At 38.7% G+C, this 20,839-nt stretch overlaps 1 protein-coding gene across 10 annotated transcripts in view; it reads left to right on the top strand.

Annotated features, from left to right (window-relative positions):
• TMEM108 (transmembrane protein 108) overlaps positions 1 to 20,839 on the top strand; it is a 387,164-nt gene that overhangs the window by 228,227 nt on the left and 138,098 nt on the right. The gene's annotated exons all lie outside the window — the stretch shown is intronic.

Here is a 20,839-nt window from a genome sequence, read left to right as displayed (position 1 = left end):
AAGAAATGAACTATTGTGTTTATACAGCTTTTTGGAGAAGTTTTACCATAATGTGAGGGCAAGAGAGGACTGTAGTTGGTAGTAAAGGGCTGAGTGTTTCACACACACACACACACACACACACACACACACACACACACACACACACACACACACACACTAGTTTAAGCTGTTGTAAAAGCTCCCAGGACAGTTTTGCATGGACCAAGTACTGTAGGGCTGTATGCTTCAGAGGACATGAGGTGCACGTTGATGGTGAGCCCTCAGGGCAGGAACAGCTCTAGATGTGATTCCCATGTCCATATGTAGTTGCTGCACAGGGTATGCTTCTGACCTTGCCAGTGAATGCTAGTGCTGGGTACATAATTGTGCTGTGTTTGATGAGAAGAGGCAAGAATGAGATTCCTGTGTCCTGTCTTCAGTGAGTCTGTTTAACAATGAGTATAAGTGCTTTAATGATTTCCCTGAGATGTTCTCTCAAAGTCAAACAACTGTCTCCCCACAGGATAGAGCTCAGGGTACGTGCAAGCTGCTGTGAGGCTTGCTAATTATAGGAGGACATTGGAGAGAGTACCAGAGCCCTCTGAGATTTAAGAAAAAAAAGATGCTGTAGTTTACTTAGAAATTTCTTGCTTAGCTGAAGAAATGAGAATGTGCCCACTTTCCCCTAAAGGTAGAGAAACAAGGGTCCAAGAGTGACCTAGATAAAGGACCATGACCTGAGTACCTGCTAAGTCATCCCTGGTTTCCCAGGTTGCAGCAAGAGATGAATAAAAATGGGGAGGGTTGGAAGCTCCAGGTTGGGCTGGAATGGTAATTATTAAGATTCCAACTCTGGCCTGGAGGCATGGACAGCCCCCCACGGTTGGTAGGTGCCAGCTTAAAAGGAAGTTTGAGTGGCTGGACTGCTTTCTTGTCTGAACACATGAGGTCTCATCTAAGCAACTCACCATGGCATAGGAGAAGCCCTGAAGGTAGAAAAGGAGGCTCAGACAAATACAGTCACATTATTTCATTGATATCTTACTGTTATTTTAACCTGTAGTAAACGTAAAACAATTGAGCTAAAAAAATAAAACCTAATTCTTATTTAAATAGCTTAGCTATAAAAATTCCATAGGGGGAAAAATGTCCCGTATTTCACTCAAAAAGTTTATCTGATACTGTCAGGACATTCATTTATCTTTTGTTGAGTGTCTTGGATTGGGCTCCTTAGAAGCAGACCTTGAGCCTTTAGACAAGGAGTTCTTAGACAAGGAGCCCTTAGACAAGGAGTTTACCCTTTGATACTGTATGAGAATGAGTTGGGTAAATATCAAATGATTTTCATTTTCTTTAAAATAAAAAAAAATAGAACGGGAAGGGGAAGAGGAAGGGAAGGCATCATATAAGCAATTGCTAAATCGTGAAAGGAATTAAAGGTCAGGATATTTCCATTTGCTTCCTTTCTTTCATTTTTCCAAGACAGGATTTTTATTCTTTAGAATATATGGAAAGGTGCGCCTGGGTGGCTCTGTTGGTTAAGCATCTGCCTTTGGCTCAGGTCAAGATCCCAGAGTCCTGGGATTGAGCCCCACATCAGGCTCCCTGCTAAACGGGGAGTCTGCTTCTCCCTCTGCCTCTCCACCCTGCTTGTGCTCTCTCTCACCCTCTCTCTTGAATAAATAAATCTTTTTTAAAAAATAGGATATATGGAAAAATCATAAAATCATATGTTTTCAGAATTGAAAACAAGTTCCTTTAGTAATTGCCACTCCATTTAACAGATGAGGAAACTAGTGCTATCTTAAGAGGATAACTTGTCCAAGATCTAAACCTAGTTGATGTGAGGGCAGAGGCTTTAACATGGCTTCACAGACTCCTGGTGCAGTGCTCATTCTAGGATCTCCTTTCTTACCACCTTCCACCCCCGTACTCCAGTCCCACTAATTTTGTTTTCCTTCCTCGAGTATTCCAACTTATTCCTTGCTTGGGGCCTTTAATGGGCCATTCCCCCTCCCCTGTCATGCCTGGCTCCTTGCTGTTCAGACTTCCTCCCAGCAGCAGCTTCCTCATAACCTGTCTCTCTCCATTACATTATCCTAGTTTAAGTTCTGCATAGCAATGGAGTTGGCTGATGGGGCTTTTTGCGCTTTATTTGTTATTGTTTACATCTCTATTTGGAATGTCCGCTAAGAGCCAACATGCTGTATTCCCAGCATAGAACAGTGCCGATCACATGGAAGACCCCCAGCAAACATGCCATTAAAATAGAATGGACTGGACAGAGGAACAATGGGTAGGTTTCATGGGTGGTTTATATTGTCAAGTGAGACTCCATGTAGAGAGGATTGAAATTGTGGTCTAGATCAGCACTGTTCCATAGACCTAGAACACGAGCCACAATTTTAGATTTTCTAGTAGATTTTTCCAAAAGTAAAACGAAGTTGGTGAAATTAATTTTAATAATACACTTTATTTAACCCAATATATCCAAAACGTTTTCATTTCAACATGTAGTCAGTATAAAAAATTATTAATGAAGTATTTGCTTTCTTTTTTTTTTTCATACCAGGTCTTTTTTTCAAAGGTCTTTTTTTCCTGTGTATAATTTGCACTTACAACACATCTCAATTTGGACACTGCATTTTGTCAGAAGTACTTGATTTGCATTTTTATTTCACAAAAGTTACAGTTAAAAAATTAGATTCAATACTTAAAATTTTTCTAATAACTGAATTATTTGTCAGTTTTTACATTTAAATTAGTTTAAATTTTAAAATTCAGTTCCTCAGTTACACTAACAACATGTCAACTGCTCAATGCCACAGATGCTAGTGGCTGCAGAGGTTTATATTTGCTGTACCAGACGACTAGTTTTGAAGTTGTTTAACCCTTCCTGCCCTGCATCAGCCCTGTGGTACAGAGCCTGGCATGTGAGGCCCACTGAGGCAGAACATCAGGGCCTTGTGCCCGGATAAAGGATTGCTTCTAGATCACAAATTTCTTGACCATCATGTTAAGAAATAGGACTTGCTGAATCCTTTTAAGACTTTGAAAGTAAAGTTGTTTTATTCTGATTTGTTCTAGAAGGGCAAAATCAGGGGATTCTCCCAGTGTCCACAGAGAACATGTAGTCCAGGGTTGAACACAGCAGAGTGCACATATGTGTACCTCTCTCAAAGCACAAAGAGAATCACACAGAGCAGAGGGTGTGACTCCAGAGCAGCCCCACCCAGGTCGCTGCTATTAAGTGAGCTGCAAGTTGCACCTATGCCCCTGGAGGCATCCAAAGTTTATCTGTACAGGAAGGCTTTTTTTTTTTCTCATTCTCTGCAAGGCCCTGAAATAAGGATTATCACTCCTTAGAATAGTGTTTTGAGATTCCCTGCTCCTTCTGTATGCCATCACATTCTGACCTCTGCTTCAATCCTAGCCTGGCAGCACTGCATCTCCCTTAGTTACAAGGAAGTTTAATGATGCAGGAGGTAGGGGTGTTATTTCTCACAGTCTTCCTATATTTGTCTAGGAGGCCTGGATTTTGTGCTATGAACTGATTCCAGCAGCAACCCGAAAGGAAACTACTTCATGGTGTGTGGGTCTCTTGGGAGAAGAACAAGGGTCAGTGTTATACACTGAAACATCAGATGTCACAGTCTTTGGTCATGGCTCTAAGTTAATTACCAAGTGACAGTTTTTCTCTGCTAAGAACATTAGCAGAGTAACTCTAATTGAGATATCCAGGGTGCAGATTCCCAGATAGCCAGGGTGCCTGATGAGTAGACAAAAGCTAAAGTTTGTCGTGGGGAAAACGATCTCAAATCCTCAAATCACAGTTTGCTGGTAGAGATCTTCCCAAATGAACAAGCTATATGAAAAGTATCCTTAGGATACTTTCCTACTTTAATTCCTTATGTACAACCCCTGGGTGGCACTAGAACATTTGGTACCCTTCTGTTTTCATTTTCTTTCAAGTCATTTTTATAAAGAACCTACTATATGCCAGGAATCATGCTAGGCACAGGAAATGAAAGGACATGAACCCTTCCCTCCAAGAACTCCCAGGCTAGTAGAGAGAGAGGCTTCACCCAGAAACTGTAGTACAAACGTGATTAATGTGATCTTTTATCAGAGTGTCTGCTACATGTATGGCTCTGTAGAAAATTCTGGGGATACAGAGATAGGAGGCATAATCTCTACTCTCCAGAAGCTTATAGTATGACCAAGACAGTACAGAAGATGTAAAGAAGATAGTGTGTTATAAGATATAGTAAGAAGCCAGCTTAACTAGTAATAAATCCAGCTTGACTAGTAATAAAGATGACTTTTGATCTAACTTCTGACTCCTCTATATATGTTTTAATTGGTTCCAGACATGGAGAGAGACAATGATTAGTCCCCATAACCAGCACTATATTCAAAGGAGGTGATGAAAACAAGCCTTTTATACTTCATAAAGTGTTTTCCTATCCCAAATGCCTTTCATCATCCTGGCAACCCTATTGATAGGCATCATTTTTGTTGCCGTGTTGCCATGAAGGAAATGGAAACCCAAGGAAGCCAAGTGTTGTGTTCAAGATCCTACAAGGAACTTGGACCCAAATGTACTTACTCCAAGTTCATATCTTTTCCAGAATGCCACAGCCTCCCATTTTACCTAAGTCACAGTCCTTGCAATGGGAAAACTGTGAGACCCAGTGAGGGTAGTTTTTCCATCTGAGTGTGTGTTTCTTCTTGGAGTTTTTCAACTTCAGTCAGTGAACTCCAGCCTTTCCCTTGCAGTATGCCTCATTTTGTTTTAGCAGCTTTGGTGGTTGGGTGTTTTTGTTTTTGTTTTTTTGTCCACCAACACCCATTTCTGGGTCTGCTTAAAGAAATAAACTGTAGCAGGATAAAAGTATTGGCTCCCAAGTCAGATATTGGCTGGGTAATATTGGGGAAAGAAATGTTGCAACCCATTGAGGCACTGGGCCATTCCTTTTATAAGCTGATGAATCTGTAGTTCATTTAGCCTCATTATTTCTTAGTTAGCAAGCTCTGGTTGTGCCATCCTTATGGCTTTATTTTTAGAAGTCTTAGATTATCATAGCAACTGTGAAAAAGGATGGGAAAAGAAATCTGGCTCCCAGTGTACATCCCACTTGTTTCTTGAATTAAATTTGCCATCATCTACCCCTCAGAGGATGTTGCATCGACCCCTGCTACTGATTAAAAGCTGCTACCATCACATGGTTGCTGATAGGGCTGTCAAATGATAGAGATGTTTCAGGGTGCTGCCAGTCCTCCTCCTCATCCAGTTGTTTATTCTGGGTACCATCTGGATATGTGAGAGTAGATAGAGGTGGAAAAGACCAGATAGGAAGCATGGATAACTGTGACATCTCCTTCACAGTGCCAAATGAAACATTAACAATTTGTGTTGAGTCTGATGTTCTAGTCATGGCACTTATGTCTTGTTCAACAGCTGATGTGACAGGAGGAAGAGACAGTAATGGGACAGCCCCATTGTTCATCAAAGAGTGACAAGGAGCTCAGGAAGTAAATAGAGATGGCAAACTATTGGGCTACATCAGAGCAGGAAAAGGGCAGGGGATGGCAACCCTTAAACTGTTTCACTCATGCTATGGTTAATTATAGAAAAGCTTTGAGGAAGTTGTAGGAAAAAAAAAAACAAACTAGAGTAGGGAATACTCTGAGCATGAAGGATGTGAACTGAAGTTTTTACTGTCACTTCCTGGGTCCTTACCACAGCGTTCCTCCCCCACATGCCCTGCTGCTGTTTCTGAGGGCCTCACCTGTTGTCTCCTTCCTTGCCCCAACCTTGGACTTCTGCCTTTGTTTCTCTATCTGGCACTCCAGTTTCCTTGGACACTAGAACCCTGCCTCCATATATATACCATACACACACACACACACACACACACACCCCTACTATATATATAGTAGGATTGCCTACTAAGCTCCTATCAGCGTTTTCCATTAGGGAACTGAATTCTCTTTTCCATAAATCCTAAGCACTGAGGGCCTTGCCTCAACAGACTGATCACCCAGAGCTGTGACAGGGAAGCTGACTTGGCCTTAAGTTTGGGGTATTGGTTCAACCCCACAACTGAGCTCTCTTCACCGATCCAGACTAAGGCAGATACTACACAGCCTATGGACTTCCCAGGTTCTCAACAGCAGCATTGTCTATAGCTGAGTATTTGTCTCCAGCTCCTATTCTCCAGCCCGGTGTTGGTTCTTCTTTCACATCATCACAGGTTCATTGCCAAGGGGCTATCATTGCCTTACTGCCAAGCTCATCCAACACAGCTCATTTTCCTTCAGTATTTACAGTATTTCAGGAGGGAAAAAATGCAAAATATGGTCATGGGACTGGTGAAGAAATCTGTTTTGCTCTTTGTTTCCTCAGAAGGATATGATCCAGTGGGGGAGTCCAACATGGAAGAGACAAAAATATTTTGCATAAGCTTAGGGTCCCAGAGTAACAAAGAATTAAGAATACAGATAAAGGAATACAAGGAATTAGAAAAGGGATCATAAGTGTGTCTAGAATTATTATGAAGAAATGAAATGAGATCAGGGTGGTAGAAGGTCATAGAAAGAGGAGGAAAATGGGAAAGAGAAAATTAGGGCTGAGAAGAAGAAGGATTTTTTTAAGTGACCCCTAATTCTATAATTAGAGATCATAATGATGTGGACAGTTTTAAGTTGTTATATATCCTATTCAGTACAATTTCCATAACAGAATAAAAGTCCCCACAAGCCCAGCATGTGGTAGTCTTAAAATTCCAGTGGTTTGGCAAATGATGATTTGATATATCTTGTAAAATCGTGTTGTTCAATCACTGAGGCCATGTGCTAACTGCACAGGTGGACATTTTGGGTGAATTTTAACAGGAGGTTTGGGGCAGTGAGTGTATCAGAAACCAAAGGTGTCTTAAGAAATGGAAGAGGAAGGGGCACCTGGGTGGCTCAGTTGGTTAAGCAACTGCCTTCGGCTCAGGTCATGATCCCAGGGTCCTGGGATCGAGCCCCACATCAGGCTCCCTGCTCGGCAGGAGGCCTTCTTCTCCCTCTCCCTCTGCCCTTCCACTGCTAGTGCTCTCCTGCTCTCTCGTTCTGTCAAATAAATAAATAAAATCTTTAAAAAAAGAAATGGAAGAGGAAGAAGATGAAAAGCTTAAATTGAATCAAGTGGCCAGTAGGCCACTGGTTGAATAACCAAGTTTGTTAAATTTTCTGAATCTAAAAGTCAAAACACTATGGTACAATGGATCTATCCATTAATACTGAATTATTTATATAAAAAAAGGCAGGGTTAAGGGTGCAGCCAGACCTTAGTGATGAGTTTTCAAGTTCATCAGGGACTCCTATTATTGGGTCTTAGTTGTTGCCATGGTTACTTAGATGCCACTAGGATAACCCTGATCATCTTTATCCCATAACTGACGACATTTCAGAGGTCTGTTCATTTGATTAGGAACCCAACTATAGGAAACACCATCATTTTAAATTAAATTTTGTAAGTGAATAAATTTTCTTCACATTAAGGAATAAAGAGATTTAAAATTGTTTGAATATGGTAATTTAAGTGACTATCATGTGTATAGTAGAAAACATTTTATTTATGAAAAATATAGTAGTTACATGTATTTTTTTCCAGCTTTATTGAGATATAATTGGCATATACCATTGTGTGAGTTTAAGGTGTGCAATGTATTGATTTCACACTTTTATATATTGCAAAATGATTACCACCATAGCATTAGCTAACACCTGCATCACATCACATAATTAACATTTATTTTTTGTTGAGACTATTTAATATCTACTTACTCTCAGCAACTTTCAAGTATATAATACAGTATTATTAACTATAATCACCATGCAGTGTATCAGATCCCCAAAATTTATTCATCTTAAAACTGGAAGTTTGTAGTCTTGGACCAACATCTCCTCATTTCCCCCACCCCACCCTTTGACCCTGGTAACCATCATTCTAATCTGTTTCTATGAGTTCAGCTTTTTTAGATTCTACAAGTACATGAGATCATACAGTATTTATCATTCTTTGTCTGACCTATTTCACTTAGCAAAATACCATGTTGTTACAAAGAATAGGATGTCCTTTCTTGTGACTGAATAATAATCCAAGGAATAATACCACATCTTCTTTATCCATTTATCCATTGACAGGTTGTTTCCATAATGTGGCTGTTGTGAATAATGCTGCAGTGACCATGTGAGCGCAGATATCTCTTTGAGATCCTATTTTCATTTTCTTTGGATATATACCCAAAAGTGGGGTTGCTGCATCAGTCACATGATAATACTATTTTTAATTTTTCGAGGAATCTCCATACTGTTTTTCATCATGGTTATATCAATGTACATTCTTACCATCAGTGCACAAGGGTTCCCTTTCTTCTGCATCCTTGCCAACACTTGTTATCTCTTGTCTTTTTGATGATAGCCAATCTAACAGGTGTGAGATGTTATTTCATTATGATTTTGATTTGTATTTCCCTGATGATTAGTGATATTGACCATCTTTTCATGTACCTGTTGGCTATCTGTATGTCATCTTTGGAAAAATGTCTATCAGTTCCTCTGCCTATTTTTTAACTTTTAGTTTTATTGAGATATAATTGACATATAACTCTGTGTAAGTTTAAGGTGTACAATATAATGACTTTCATATATTGCAAAATAATTACCATAATAAGTTTATTTAACCTCTATCATCTCATATAGATACAAAAGAAAAAAGTTTTTTTCCTTGTGATGAGAACTTTTATATTGTCTTAGTGACTTTCAAATATATTGTACAGAAGGGATAATTATAGTCATCATGTGCATTACATCCCCCCTACTTATTTCTCTTATAACTGGAAGTTTGTACCTTTCACCACATATATCCAATTCCCCCACCCCTACCTCTGGTAACCATAAATCTGATCTCTTTTACTATGAGTTTAGTTATTTTGGGTTTTTTTTAGATTCCACATATAAGTGAGATCATACAGTATTTTTTTTTCTGTATCACTTATTTCACTTAGCATAATGCCCTGTTTCATCCATGTTTTTGCAAATGGCAAGATTTCTTTTTTTTTTATGGTTGAATAGTATTCCATTACACACACACACACACACACACACACACACACACACTACATTTTCTTTATCCATTCATCTGTCAGTGGACACTTAGGTTGTTTCCATGTCTTGGCTATTGTAAATAATGCTGCTATGAACATGAAGATACAGATCTCTCTTTGACAGAGTAATTTTGTTTCCTTTGGTATATACATAGGAGTGGGATTGCTGAATCGTATGGTAGTTCTATTTTAAACTTTTTGAGGAACCTCTATACTGTTGTCCAGTGGCTGTACTAATTTGCAGTCCCCCCAGCAGTGCACCAAGGTTCCCTTTTCTCTACATCCTTGCCAACACTTGTTATCTCATCTTTTTGATGCTAGCCATTCTAACAGGCATGTGGTAATATCTCATTACAGTTTTGATTTGCAGTTCTCTAAGGATAGTAATCTTGAGGACCTTTTCATTTACCTATTCTCCATTGTATATTTTCTTTAGAAAAATGTCTATTCAGGGGCACCTTGGTGGCTCAGTCAGTTAAGCATCTGCCTTCAGCTCAGGTCATGATCCCAGGGTCCTGGGATCGAGTTCCGCATCGGACTCCCCGCTCAGCGGAGAGTCTGCTTCTCCCTCTCTCTGTCTGCTGCTCTGCCTACTTGTGTTCTGTCTCGCTCTCTGTGTCAAATAAATAAATAAAATCTTTAAAAAAAAAATAAAAATGTCTATTCAATTCCTTTCATTTTTAATTGTATTTTTTTCCTTTTGAGTAGTTGGAGTTATTTATATATCTTGGATATTAACCCCTTATCAGATATATGGTTCACGAATATTTTTTCCCATTCTGTAGGTTGCCTTTTCATTTTGTTGATGGTTTCCTTTACTGTGCAGAAGCTTTTAAACGTGATGTAGTCCCATTTGTTTATTTTTGCTTTTGTTGCCTTTAGTTTTGGTGTCAAATTAAAAAAAAAAAAATCATTGCTAAGATACATGTCAATGAGTTTTTCCCTGTGTTTCCTTCTAGAATTTTTATGGTTTCAGGTCTTACGTTTAAGGCTTTAATCCATTTTGAGTTGATTTTTGTGTATGATGTCAGGTAAGAGTTACATGTATTTTTTCACATTCACCGTTTTACTTAATCCTCATAACTATCTGGATAACCCAGTTTTGCAAGAGAGAGGACTGAAACTCAGAAAGGTTATAATACTTAAGGTCACACAGCTAGAAAGTGGCAGAAAAAGACATCATCTTTCTCCTTATGTATTATAGGTATGTATTCTTCCATAATACTTTTGAGTATAAGTTAGTTATTTTATTCTTCCATATGCTTAATTGAATCAAGTCTAGCATCATACTCTTTGAGCTTCCTGTCTGTTATGTATTAGAAACTTAGGAGTTAATCATAGTTCAAAAGGGAAGTCCTCCAGATGCTCTCTCCTAAATGAGGAAGAGCCCTTGGCAGCAGTTTGTCGGTTGGTGCTGTTGGTACTGTTTGGTGTTGCAGTGATTGCCATAACTTCTTGCTGACCCACATCACCACTACTGATCCCATGGTATCTCTTAATCTGACTGACTGTCCTTGTCCATTCCTCAGGAAAGTCTTTCTGGCTCCAGTTCTAGCTGCTTTGCAGGCTTGTCTTTGTTTTTTTGTCTTGTCCCTGTCGTTTTCCCTTTTTGTCTTTTTTTTTTTTTGTAATTGAGATATAATTAATATATAACATTATGTTAGTTTTAGTTGTACAACATAATGAGTCAATATTTGTATACATTGTAAAAGTATCACAATAATCTAGTTACCATCCATTACCATACATACTTACAAAAATTTTTTTTCTTGTGATGAGGACTTCTAAGACTTATCTCTTAGCAACTTTTAAATATGCAATACAGTATTAGTAACATAGTCACCATGCTGTACATTACATCTCCATGACTTACTTTATAACTAGAAGTTTGTACCTTTTCATCCCCTTCACCCATTTTGCTTACCCTCCACCCCTGCTCCTCTCTGGCAACCATCAGTCTGTTCTATCAATGGGCTTGGTTTTTGTTTGGTTTTGCTTCTTTTGTTTTTTTAGATTCCACATGTAAGAGATATCATAGAGTATTTATCTTTCTCTGTTTGACATATTTCACCTAGCATAATGCCCTCAAGGTCTATTCGTGGCAAATGGCAAGATTCCATTCATTTTTATGGCTGTATAGTATTCCTGTGTGTGTGTGTGTGTGTGTGTGTGTGTGTGTGTGTGTGTGTGTGTGGTGTATCTTCTTAATCCATTTATTCATTGATGGACACTTAGGTCATTTCCATATCTTGGCTATTATAAATAATGCTACCATGAAGATGGGTCGGCATATATCTTTTCAAATTATTGTTTTCATTTCTTTGGGTAAACACCTAGAAGTGGAATTGCTGGATCATATGGTAGTTCTATTTTTAATTTTTTGAAAAGCCCCCTACTGTCTTCCATAGTAACTGCACCAATTGACATTGCCACTGGCAATATACAGGGTTCCCTGTTCTCCATATCCTTGCCAACATTTGTTATTTCTTGTCTTTTTGGTAATAGCCATTCTAACAGGTGTGAGGTTATCTCTCGTTGTTTTGATTTGCATTTTCCCAGTGATTAGTGATGTCGAACATTTTTCATGTGCTTGTTGACCATCTTTATGTGTTCTTTGGAAAAATGTCTATTCAGATCTGCCTATTTTTTAATCAGATTTTTAAAAAGATTTTATTTATTTTGAGAGAAAGAGAGTGAGAGAGAACATGAGCAGAGGGGAGGGGCAGAGGGAGAGGGAGAAGCAGACTCCCTGCTGAGCAGGGAGCCTGATGCAGGACTTGATCCCAGAACCCTGGGATCATGACCTAAGCTGAAGGCAGACACTTAACTGACTGAACCACCCAGGCACCCCAATCAGATTGGTTTTTGCTCTTTTGTGAGCTCTTTATATATTTTGGATATTAACCCCTTATACATGGTTTGCAGGGGTTTTTTTCTCTATTCCATATGTTGTCTTCATTTTGTTGATGATTTCCTTTGCTGTGCAGAGGCTTTTTGGTTTGGTGTTGTTCCACTTGTTTATTTTTGCTGTGTTGCCGTTGCTTTTAGAGTCAGATCCAAAATAACACTGCCAAGAGCAACATCAAAGAGCTTACCACCTATGTTTCCTTCTATGAGTTTTATGGTTTTAGGTCTTACGTTCAAGTCCTTAATCCATTTTAGTTAATTTTTGTGTATGGTGTAAGATAGTAGTCTAATTTCATTCTTTTGTATGTGGCTGCCCCATTTTCTGAACACCATTTATTGAAGAGAGTATCCTTTCCCCACTGTATGTTCTTGGTTCCTTGGTCATAAATTAAACGACCATAAGTGTGTGGGTTTACTTCTGGGCTTCCTATTCTGTTCCATTAATCTATATGTCTGTTTTTATGCCAATACCATACGATTTTGATTATGATAGGGTTGTGACATAGTTTGAAATCAGGGAGCATGATGCCTCCAGTTTTGTTCTTTCTCAAGATTATTTGAGGTATTTTTTGGTTCTATACAAAATTTAGGTTTTCTATAAAAAATGTCATTGGAATTTTTCTTAATCTAATATGATTTTATTTTTTAAATTTTTTTTATTTTATTATGTTAATCACCATACCTTACATCATTAGTTTTTGATGTAGTGTTCCATGATTCATTGTTTGTGTGTAACACCCAGTGCTCCATTCAGTATGTGCCGTCTTTAATACCCATCACCAGGCTAACCCATCCCCCCACTACCCTCCCCTCAAGAACCCACAGTTTGTTTCTCAGAGTCCATAGTCTCTCATGGTTCGTCTCCCCCTCCGATTTCCCCCTATTCATTTTTCCCTTCCTGCTATCTTCTTCTTCTTCTTTTTTTTTTTTAACATATAATGTATTATTTGTTTCAGAGGTACGGGTCTGTGATTCAACAGTCTTACACAATTCACAGCACTCACCATAGCACACACCCTCCCCAATGTCTATCACCCAGCCACCCCATCCCTCCCACCCCCCACCACTCCAGCAACCCTTAGTTTGTTTCCTGAGATTAAGAATTCCTCATATCAGTGAGATCATATGATACATGTCTTTCTCTGATTGACTTATTTCCCTCAGTATAACACCCTCCAGTTCCATCCACGTCGTTGCAAATGGCAAGACTCATTCCTTTTGATGGCTGCATAATAGTCCATTCTATATATATACCACATCTTCTTTATCCATTCATCTGTCGATGGACATCTTGGCTCTTTCCACAGTTTGGCTGTTGTGGACATTGCTGCTATAAACATCAGGGTGCATGTACCCCTTCGGATCCCTACATTTGTATCTTTGGGGTAAATACCCAGTAGTGCAATTGCTGGGTCGTAGGGCAGCTCTATTTTCAACTTTTTGAGGAACCTCCATACTGTTTTCCAGAGTGGCTGCACCAGCTTGCATTCCCACCAACAGTGGAGGAGGGTTCCCTTTTCTCCGCATCCCCAGCAACATCTGTCGTTTCCTGACTTGTTAATTTTAGCCATTCTGACTGGTTTGAGGTAGTATCTCATTGCGGTTTTGATTTGGAGTTCCCTGATGCCGAGCGATGTTGAGCACTTTTTCATGTGTCTGTTGGCCACTTGGATGTCTTCTTTGGAAACATGTTTGTTCGTGTCTTCTGCCCATTTCTTGATTGGATCGTTTGTTCTTTGGGTGTTGAATTTGATAAGTTCTTTACAGATTTTGGATACTAGCCCTTTATCTGATATGTCATTTGCAAATATCTTCTCCCATTCTGTCGGTTGTCTTTTGGTTTTGTTGACTGTTTCCTTTGCTGTGCAAAAGCTTTTTATCTTGATGAAGTCCCAATAGTTCATTTTTGCCCTTGCTTCCCTTGCCTTTGGCGATGTTTCTAGGAAGAAGTTGCTGCAGCTGAGGTCAAAGAGGTTGCTGCCTGTGTTCTCCTCTAGGATTTTGATGGATTCCTGTCTCACATTTAGGTCTTTCAACCATTTTGAGTCTATTTTTGTGTGTGGTGTAAGGAAATGGTCCAGTTTCATTCTTCTGCATTGGCTGTGCAATTTTCCCAACCCCATTTGTTAAAGAGACTGTCTTTTTTCCATTGGACATTCTTTCCTGCTTTGTCGAAGATGAGTTGACCATAGAGTTGAGGGTCCATTTCTGGGCTCTCTATTCTGTTCCATTGATCGATGTGTCTGTTTTTGTGTTAGTACCATACTGTCTTGATGATTACAGCTTTGTAATAGAGCTTGAAGTCCAGAATTGTGATGCCGCCAGCTTTGCTTTTCTTTTTCAACATTCCTCTGGCTATTCGGGGTCTTTTCTGGTTCCATACAAATTTTAGGATTATTTGTTCCATTTCTTTGAATAAAGTTGATGGTATTTTGATAGGGATTGCATTAAATGTGTAGATTGCTCTAGGTAGCATTGACATCTTCACAATATTTGTTCTTTCAATCCATGAGCATGGAACGTTTTTCCATTTCTTTGTGTCTTCCTCAATTTCTTTCATGAGTATTTTATAGTTTTCTGAGTACAGAGTCTTTCCCTGTTTGGTTAGATTTACTCCTAGGTATCTTATGGTTTTGGGTGCAATTGTAAATGGGATCAACTCCTTAATTTCTCTTTCTTCTGTCTTGTTGTTGGTGTATAGGAATGCCACTGATTTCTGTGCTTGATTTTATATCCTGCCAGTTTACTGAATTCCTGTATGAGTTCTAGCAGTTTTGGGGTGGAGTCTTTTGGGTTTTCCACATAAAGTATCATATCATATGCAAAGAGTGGGAGTTTGACTTCTTCTTTGCCAATTCAGATGCCTTTTATTTCTTTTTCTTGTCTGATTGCTGTGGCTAGGACTTCTAGTACTATGTTGAATAGCAGTGGTGATAGTGGACATCCCTGCCATGTTCCTGACCTTAGGGGGAAAGTTCTCAGTTTTCCCCATTGAGAATGATATTCACTGTGGGTTTTTCATAGATGGCTTTTATGATATTGAGGTATGCACCCTCTATCCCTATACTCTGAAGAGTTTTGATCAAGAAAGAATGCTGTACTTTGTCAAATGCTTTTTCTGCATCTATTGAGAGGATCATATGGTTCTTGTTCTTTCTTTTACTAATGTATCACATTGATTGATTTGCAGATGTTGAACCAAACTTGCAGCCCAGGAATAAATCCCACTTGGTCATGGTGAATAATCCTTTTAATGTACTGTTGGATCCTATTGACTAGTATTTTGGTGAGAATTTGCATCCATGTTCATCAAGGATATTGGTCTGTAATTCTCCTTTTTGATGGGGTCTTTGTCTGGTTTGGGGATCAAGGTAATGGTGGCCTCATAAAACAAGTTTGGAAGTTTTCCTTCCATTTCTATTTTTTGGAACAGTTTCAGAAGAATAGGTATTAATTCTTCTTTAAATGTTTGGTAGAATTCCCCTGGGAAGCCATCTGGCCCTGGGCTTTTGTTTGTTGGGAGATTTTTAATTACTGCTTCAATTTCCTTAGTGGTTATAGGTCTGTTCAGGTTTTCTATTTCTTCTTGGTTCAGTTTTGGTAGTTTATACATCTCTAGGAATGCATCCATTTCTTCCAGATTATCTAATTTGCTGGCATATAGTTGCTCGTAATATGTTCTTTTAATTGTTTGTATTTCTTTGGTGTTGGTTGTGATCTCTCCTCTTTCATTCATGATTTTATTTATTTGGGTCATTTCTCTTTTCTTTTTGATAAGTCTGGCCAGGGGTTTATCAGTCTTGTTAATTCTTTCAAAGAACCAGCTCCTACTTTTGTTGATCTGTTCTACTGTTCTGTTTCATTGATTTCTGCTCTGATCTTTATTATTTCTCTTCTCCTGCTGGGTTTAGGCTTTATTTGCTGTTCTTTCTCCAGCTCCTTTAGGTGTAGGGTTAGGTTGTGTATTTGAGACCTTTCTTGTTTCTTGAGAAAGGCTTGTATTGCTACATACTTTCCTCTTAGGACTGCCTTTGTGCATCCCAAAGATTCTGAACAGTTGTGTTTTCATTTTCATTTGTTCCCGTGAATTTTTTTCATTCTTCTTTAATTTCCGGTTGACCCATTCATTCTTTAGTAGGATGCTCTTTAGCCTCCAGGTATTTGAGTTCATTCCGACTTTCCTCTTGTGATTGAGTTCTCGTTTCAAAGCACTGTGGCCTGAAAATATGCAGGGAATGATCCCAATCTTTTGGTACCGGTTGAGACCTGATTTGTGACCTAGGATGTGATCTATTCTGGAGAATGTTCCATGGGCACTAGAGAAGAATGTGTATTCTGTTGCTCTGGGATGGAATGTTCTGAATATATCTGTGAAGTCCATTTGGTCCAGTGTGTCATTTAAAGTCTTTATTTCCTTGTTGATCTTTTGTTTAGATGATCTGTCCATTTCAGTGAGGGGGATGTTAAAGTCCCCCACTAGTATTGTATTGTTGTCGATGTGTTTCTTTGCTTTTGTTATTAATTGGGTTATCTAATTGGCTACTCCCATGTTAGGGGCATAGATATTTATAATTGTTAGATCTTCTTGTTGGATAGACCCTTTAAGTATGATATAGTGTCCTTCCTCATCTCTTATGATAGTCTTTGGTTTAAAATCTAATTTGTCTGATATAAGGATTGCCACCCCAGCTTTCTTTTGGTGTCCATTAGCATGGTAAATGGTTTTCCACCCCCTCACTTTCAATCTGGGGGTGTCTTTGGTTCTAAACTGAGTCTCTTGCAGACAGCGTATCGCTGGGTCTTGTTTTTTTATCCACTCGGATACCCTGTATCTTTTGATTGGGGCATTTAGCCCATTTACATTCAGGGTAACTATTGAAAGATAGGAATTTAGTGCCATTTTATTGCCTGTAAGGTGACTGTTACTGTATTTTGTCTGTGTTCCTTTCCGGTCTATGTTACTTTTAGGCTCTCTCTTTGCTTAGAGGACCCTTTCAATATTTCTTGTAGGGCTGGTTTTGTGTTTGCAAATTCCTTTAGTTTTTGTTTGTCCTGGAAGCTTTTTATCTCTCCTTCTATTTTCAGTGACAGCCTAGCTGGATATAATATTCTTGGCTGCATATTTTTCTCATTTAGTGCTCTGAATATATCATGCCAGTCCTTTCTGGCCTGCCCAGTCTCTGTGGATAGGTCTGTTGCCAATCTAATGTTTCTACCATTGTAGGTTACAGATCTCTTCTCCCGAGCTACTTTCAGGACTTTCTCTTTGTCTCTAAGACTCATAAGTTTTACTATTAGATGTCGGGGTGTTGACCTATTTTTACTGATTTTGAGGGGGGTTCTCTGTGCCTCCTGGATTTTGATGCCTGCTTCCTTCCCCAAATTAGGGAAGTTCTCTGCTATAATTTACTCCAATATACCTTCTGCCCCTCTCTCTCTTTCTTCTTCTGGGATCCCAATTATTCTAATATTGTTTCGTCTTATGTTATCACTTATCTCTCAAATTCTGCCCTCATGATCCAGTAGTTGTTTATCTCTCTTTTTCTCAGCTCCTTTATTTTCCATCATTTGGTCTTCTATATCGCTAATTCTCTCTTCTGCCTCATTTATCCTAGCAGTTAGAGCCTCCATTTTTGATTGCACCTCATTAATAGCCTTTTTGTTTTCTACTTGGCTAGATTTTAGTTCTTTTATTTCTCCAGAAAGGGTTTCTCTAATATCTTCCATGCTTTTTTCAAGGCCAGCTAGTATCTTTAAAATCGTCATTCTGAACTCTAGTTCCGACATCTTACTAATGTCCATACTGATCAGGTTCCTGGCAGTCGGTACTGCCTCTTGTTCTTTTTGTTGAGGTGATTTTTTCCATCTTGTCATTTTGTCCAGAGGAGAATAGATGAGTGAGAGAACAAAATGCTAACAGGGTAACAATGACCCCAGAAAAATATACACTAAACAAATCAGAAGAGACCTGAAACTGGGGGAAAAGAAAGAAAAAAGAAAAAGATAAAAAAACAAACAAACAAAAAAAACAGACTATGATCAAATATGATCAGACTGGTGCATAGATCAGTGCCACACACTAGATTTTGAGCGTAGTTTGGTCTGTTAGAAGAATGTGCCTCCCATAATTTTAAAGAAAGAAAAACTTATATATGTACAAAAATAAGGGTAAATACACTGAAGGAATGGAATATGACTGTAAAGATGAAAATTATAAAGGATTTTATAAAAGGGATTGATAAGTTGGTTGAAAAAAGAAAGAAGAGGATTTAAAAAAAAAAAAGGGAGAGAATGTGATCAGGCAGGAGACTAGAACAAAGTCATACACTAGAGATCTAGGGTATATTTTGGTCTGTTAGAAGAATCTGTATCCCAAAATTTTAAAGAGAGAACAACTTATATATATATAAGTTTTGGTATATATATAATATAATATATATACCAAAAATAAGGTTAACTACTATGAAGAGATAGAATATGACTCTAAAAATGAAAAATAAGATTTTTTTTTAAAAAAAGGGATGGATACCATGTTGGTTGAAAAAGGGGAAAAGAAAAATTCAAAAAGAAAAAGAAAAAAAAATTTTTTTAATTAACTTTGAAAGACTAAAGAATCATGGGAAAAAAGCCATGGATTCTATGTGCAGTATCCCCCTAGTGCTGGAGTTCTGCCGTTCTCATTGATCGGTAAACTTGGTCTTGGCTGGCGGTTCTCGCTGATCTTCTGGGAGAGGGGCCTGTTGCCGTGGTTCCCAAATGTCTTTGCCAGAGGCGGAATTGCCCCCCCCCCTTGCTGGGCCGGGCTAAGTAATCTGCTCGGGTTTGCTCTCGGGAGCTTTTGTTCCCTGCAAGCTTTCCGTACAGCTTTGGAGGACGAGAGTGAAAATGGCGGCCTCCCAATCTCTTCCCTGGAGGAGCTGAGAACTCGGGGCCCCACTCCTCAGTGAGCCCCCAGAGAAAAGTCAGTCACTCCCGTCTCCCCGGTCTCCGGCCGCACTCCGTGCTCTCCTGGCCTGTGACCAAGTGTTTCTATCTCTGGCACCCGACCCCGGGTGGAGTCTCCAAACCCAGCAGATCCCTGCCGTGTGCTCCCGTGCCACTCCTCCCAAGGGAGGAAGGGGAGTCTCCCCAGATCTGCCGCTTGTTGGGTCCCTGCTTCCAGAAAGTGGTTGCTTTTCTGTTCAGAGAGTTGCTGCTATTCTTTTCTTCGATCTCCTTTTGAGTTCATAGGTGTTCAGAATGGTTTGATCCCTATCTAGCTGAATTCCTGGGACCAGACGAAACTAGGTCTCCTACTCCTCTGCCATCTTGCTCCTCCAAAAACATAATATGTTTTTGGTGAGCAGATGAAGACCCAGGGGCCTGGGAAAAGGCTGTTACTCGTCATTGGAATTTTGATAGGGATTGCATTGAATCTGTAGATTGCTTTGGGGAGTATGGACATTTTAACAATATTCTTCTAATCCTTGGGCATGGAATATCTTTCCACTTATTTGTGTATTGTTCATTTTCTTTAGTCCATGGCATAGTTTTCAGTGTACAGGTCCTTCACCTCCTTGGTTAAATTTATTCCTAAGTATTTTATTCTTGTTGATGCAGTTATAATTGTGATTATTTTCTTAATTTTTCTTTTTTGATAGTTCATTCTTAGTGTGTAGAAACACAGTAGATTTTTGTATATTAATTTTCGTATCCTGCAACTTCACTGAATTCATTTATTCTAACAGTTTTTTGGTGGAGTCTCTTGGCTTTTCTACACATAAAATCATGTCATCTACAAACAGTGACAGTTGTACTTTTTTTTAAGTAATTGGATGCCTTTTATTTCTTTTTCCTGCCTAATTGGTCTGGCTAGGACTTCCAATACTATACTAAATATAAGTTGTGAGAGTAGGCATCTTTGTCTTGTTCCTGATCTTAGAGGAAAAGCTTTCAGCTTTTCACCATTGGGTATAATGTTAACTGTGAGCTTGTTATATGTGGTCCTTATTAGGTTGAGTACATTCCATCTATACCCACTTTGTTGAAAGTTGTTATCATAAATGGATGTTGAATTTTATCGAATGCTTTTTCTGCTACTGTTGAGATCATATGGTTTTTAGCTTTCATTTTGTTTATGTGGTATATCATGCAGATTTATGGATGTTGAGCCATCCTTGCATCCCTGGAATAAATCTCACTTGATCATGGTGTATGATCCTTTAAATGTATTGTTGAATTCAGTTTGCTAATATTTTGTTGAGGATTTTTGTAAATATATATTTTTAAGGTTCAAAAATTATGGTGTTGGGGTTATCTGTAGAGTAACACCCAATAATCTAGAAATGTAGTACTCTGGCTGAGTTCTGGACAGGACTATGCTAGATGATAGACTTCTGTGTTATATTCTCGGTATTACAAGTTCTACATGTGCAGTTAGCAGAGACAGCCTCAGGAGTTGATCAACAGAATTTTCTAGGATATGTACAAACCAAATGTCAAATAGTTGGGATTTTCAGATCCAGTGCTTTTGGGGAATTTTACTCTATTATGGAAATTGTACTGAATAATAAATATAATGATTTAAAACATTATTATGATCTCTAACTGTAGGAGTGTAGGCTTTTAAAAATCCTCAATTCTCTCAACTCTAATTTTATTTGTCTCCTGTATTTCTTCCTCTTCACTCTCTCATTTCTCAAAGTAGAATTCTCTGGCATTGAGCCACTTGCCTAAAATCATATCATAAATCACTGAAACAAGAATCCCATGGATTTTGTTTCTTTGTGTTACTTCTTTTGAAGTCTAGTCTT

This window comes from Halichoerus grypus, chromosome 1 (genome assembly GCF_964656455.1).
Source record: "Halichoerus grypus chromosome 1, mHalGry1.hap1.1, whole genome shotgun sequence".
NCBI classification, from domain to species: Eukaryota; Metazoa; Chordata; class Mammalia; order Carnivora; family Phocidae; genus Halichoerus; species Halichoerus grypus.
The sequence above is the reverse complement of the archived record's forward strand: the minus strand, read 5'-3'. Positions and strand labels throughout refer to the sequence as shown.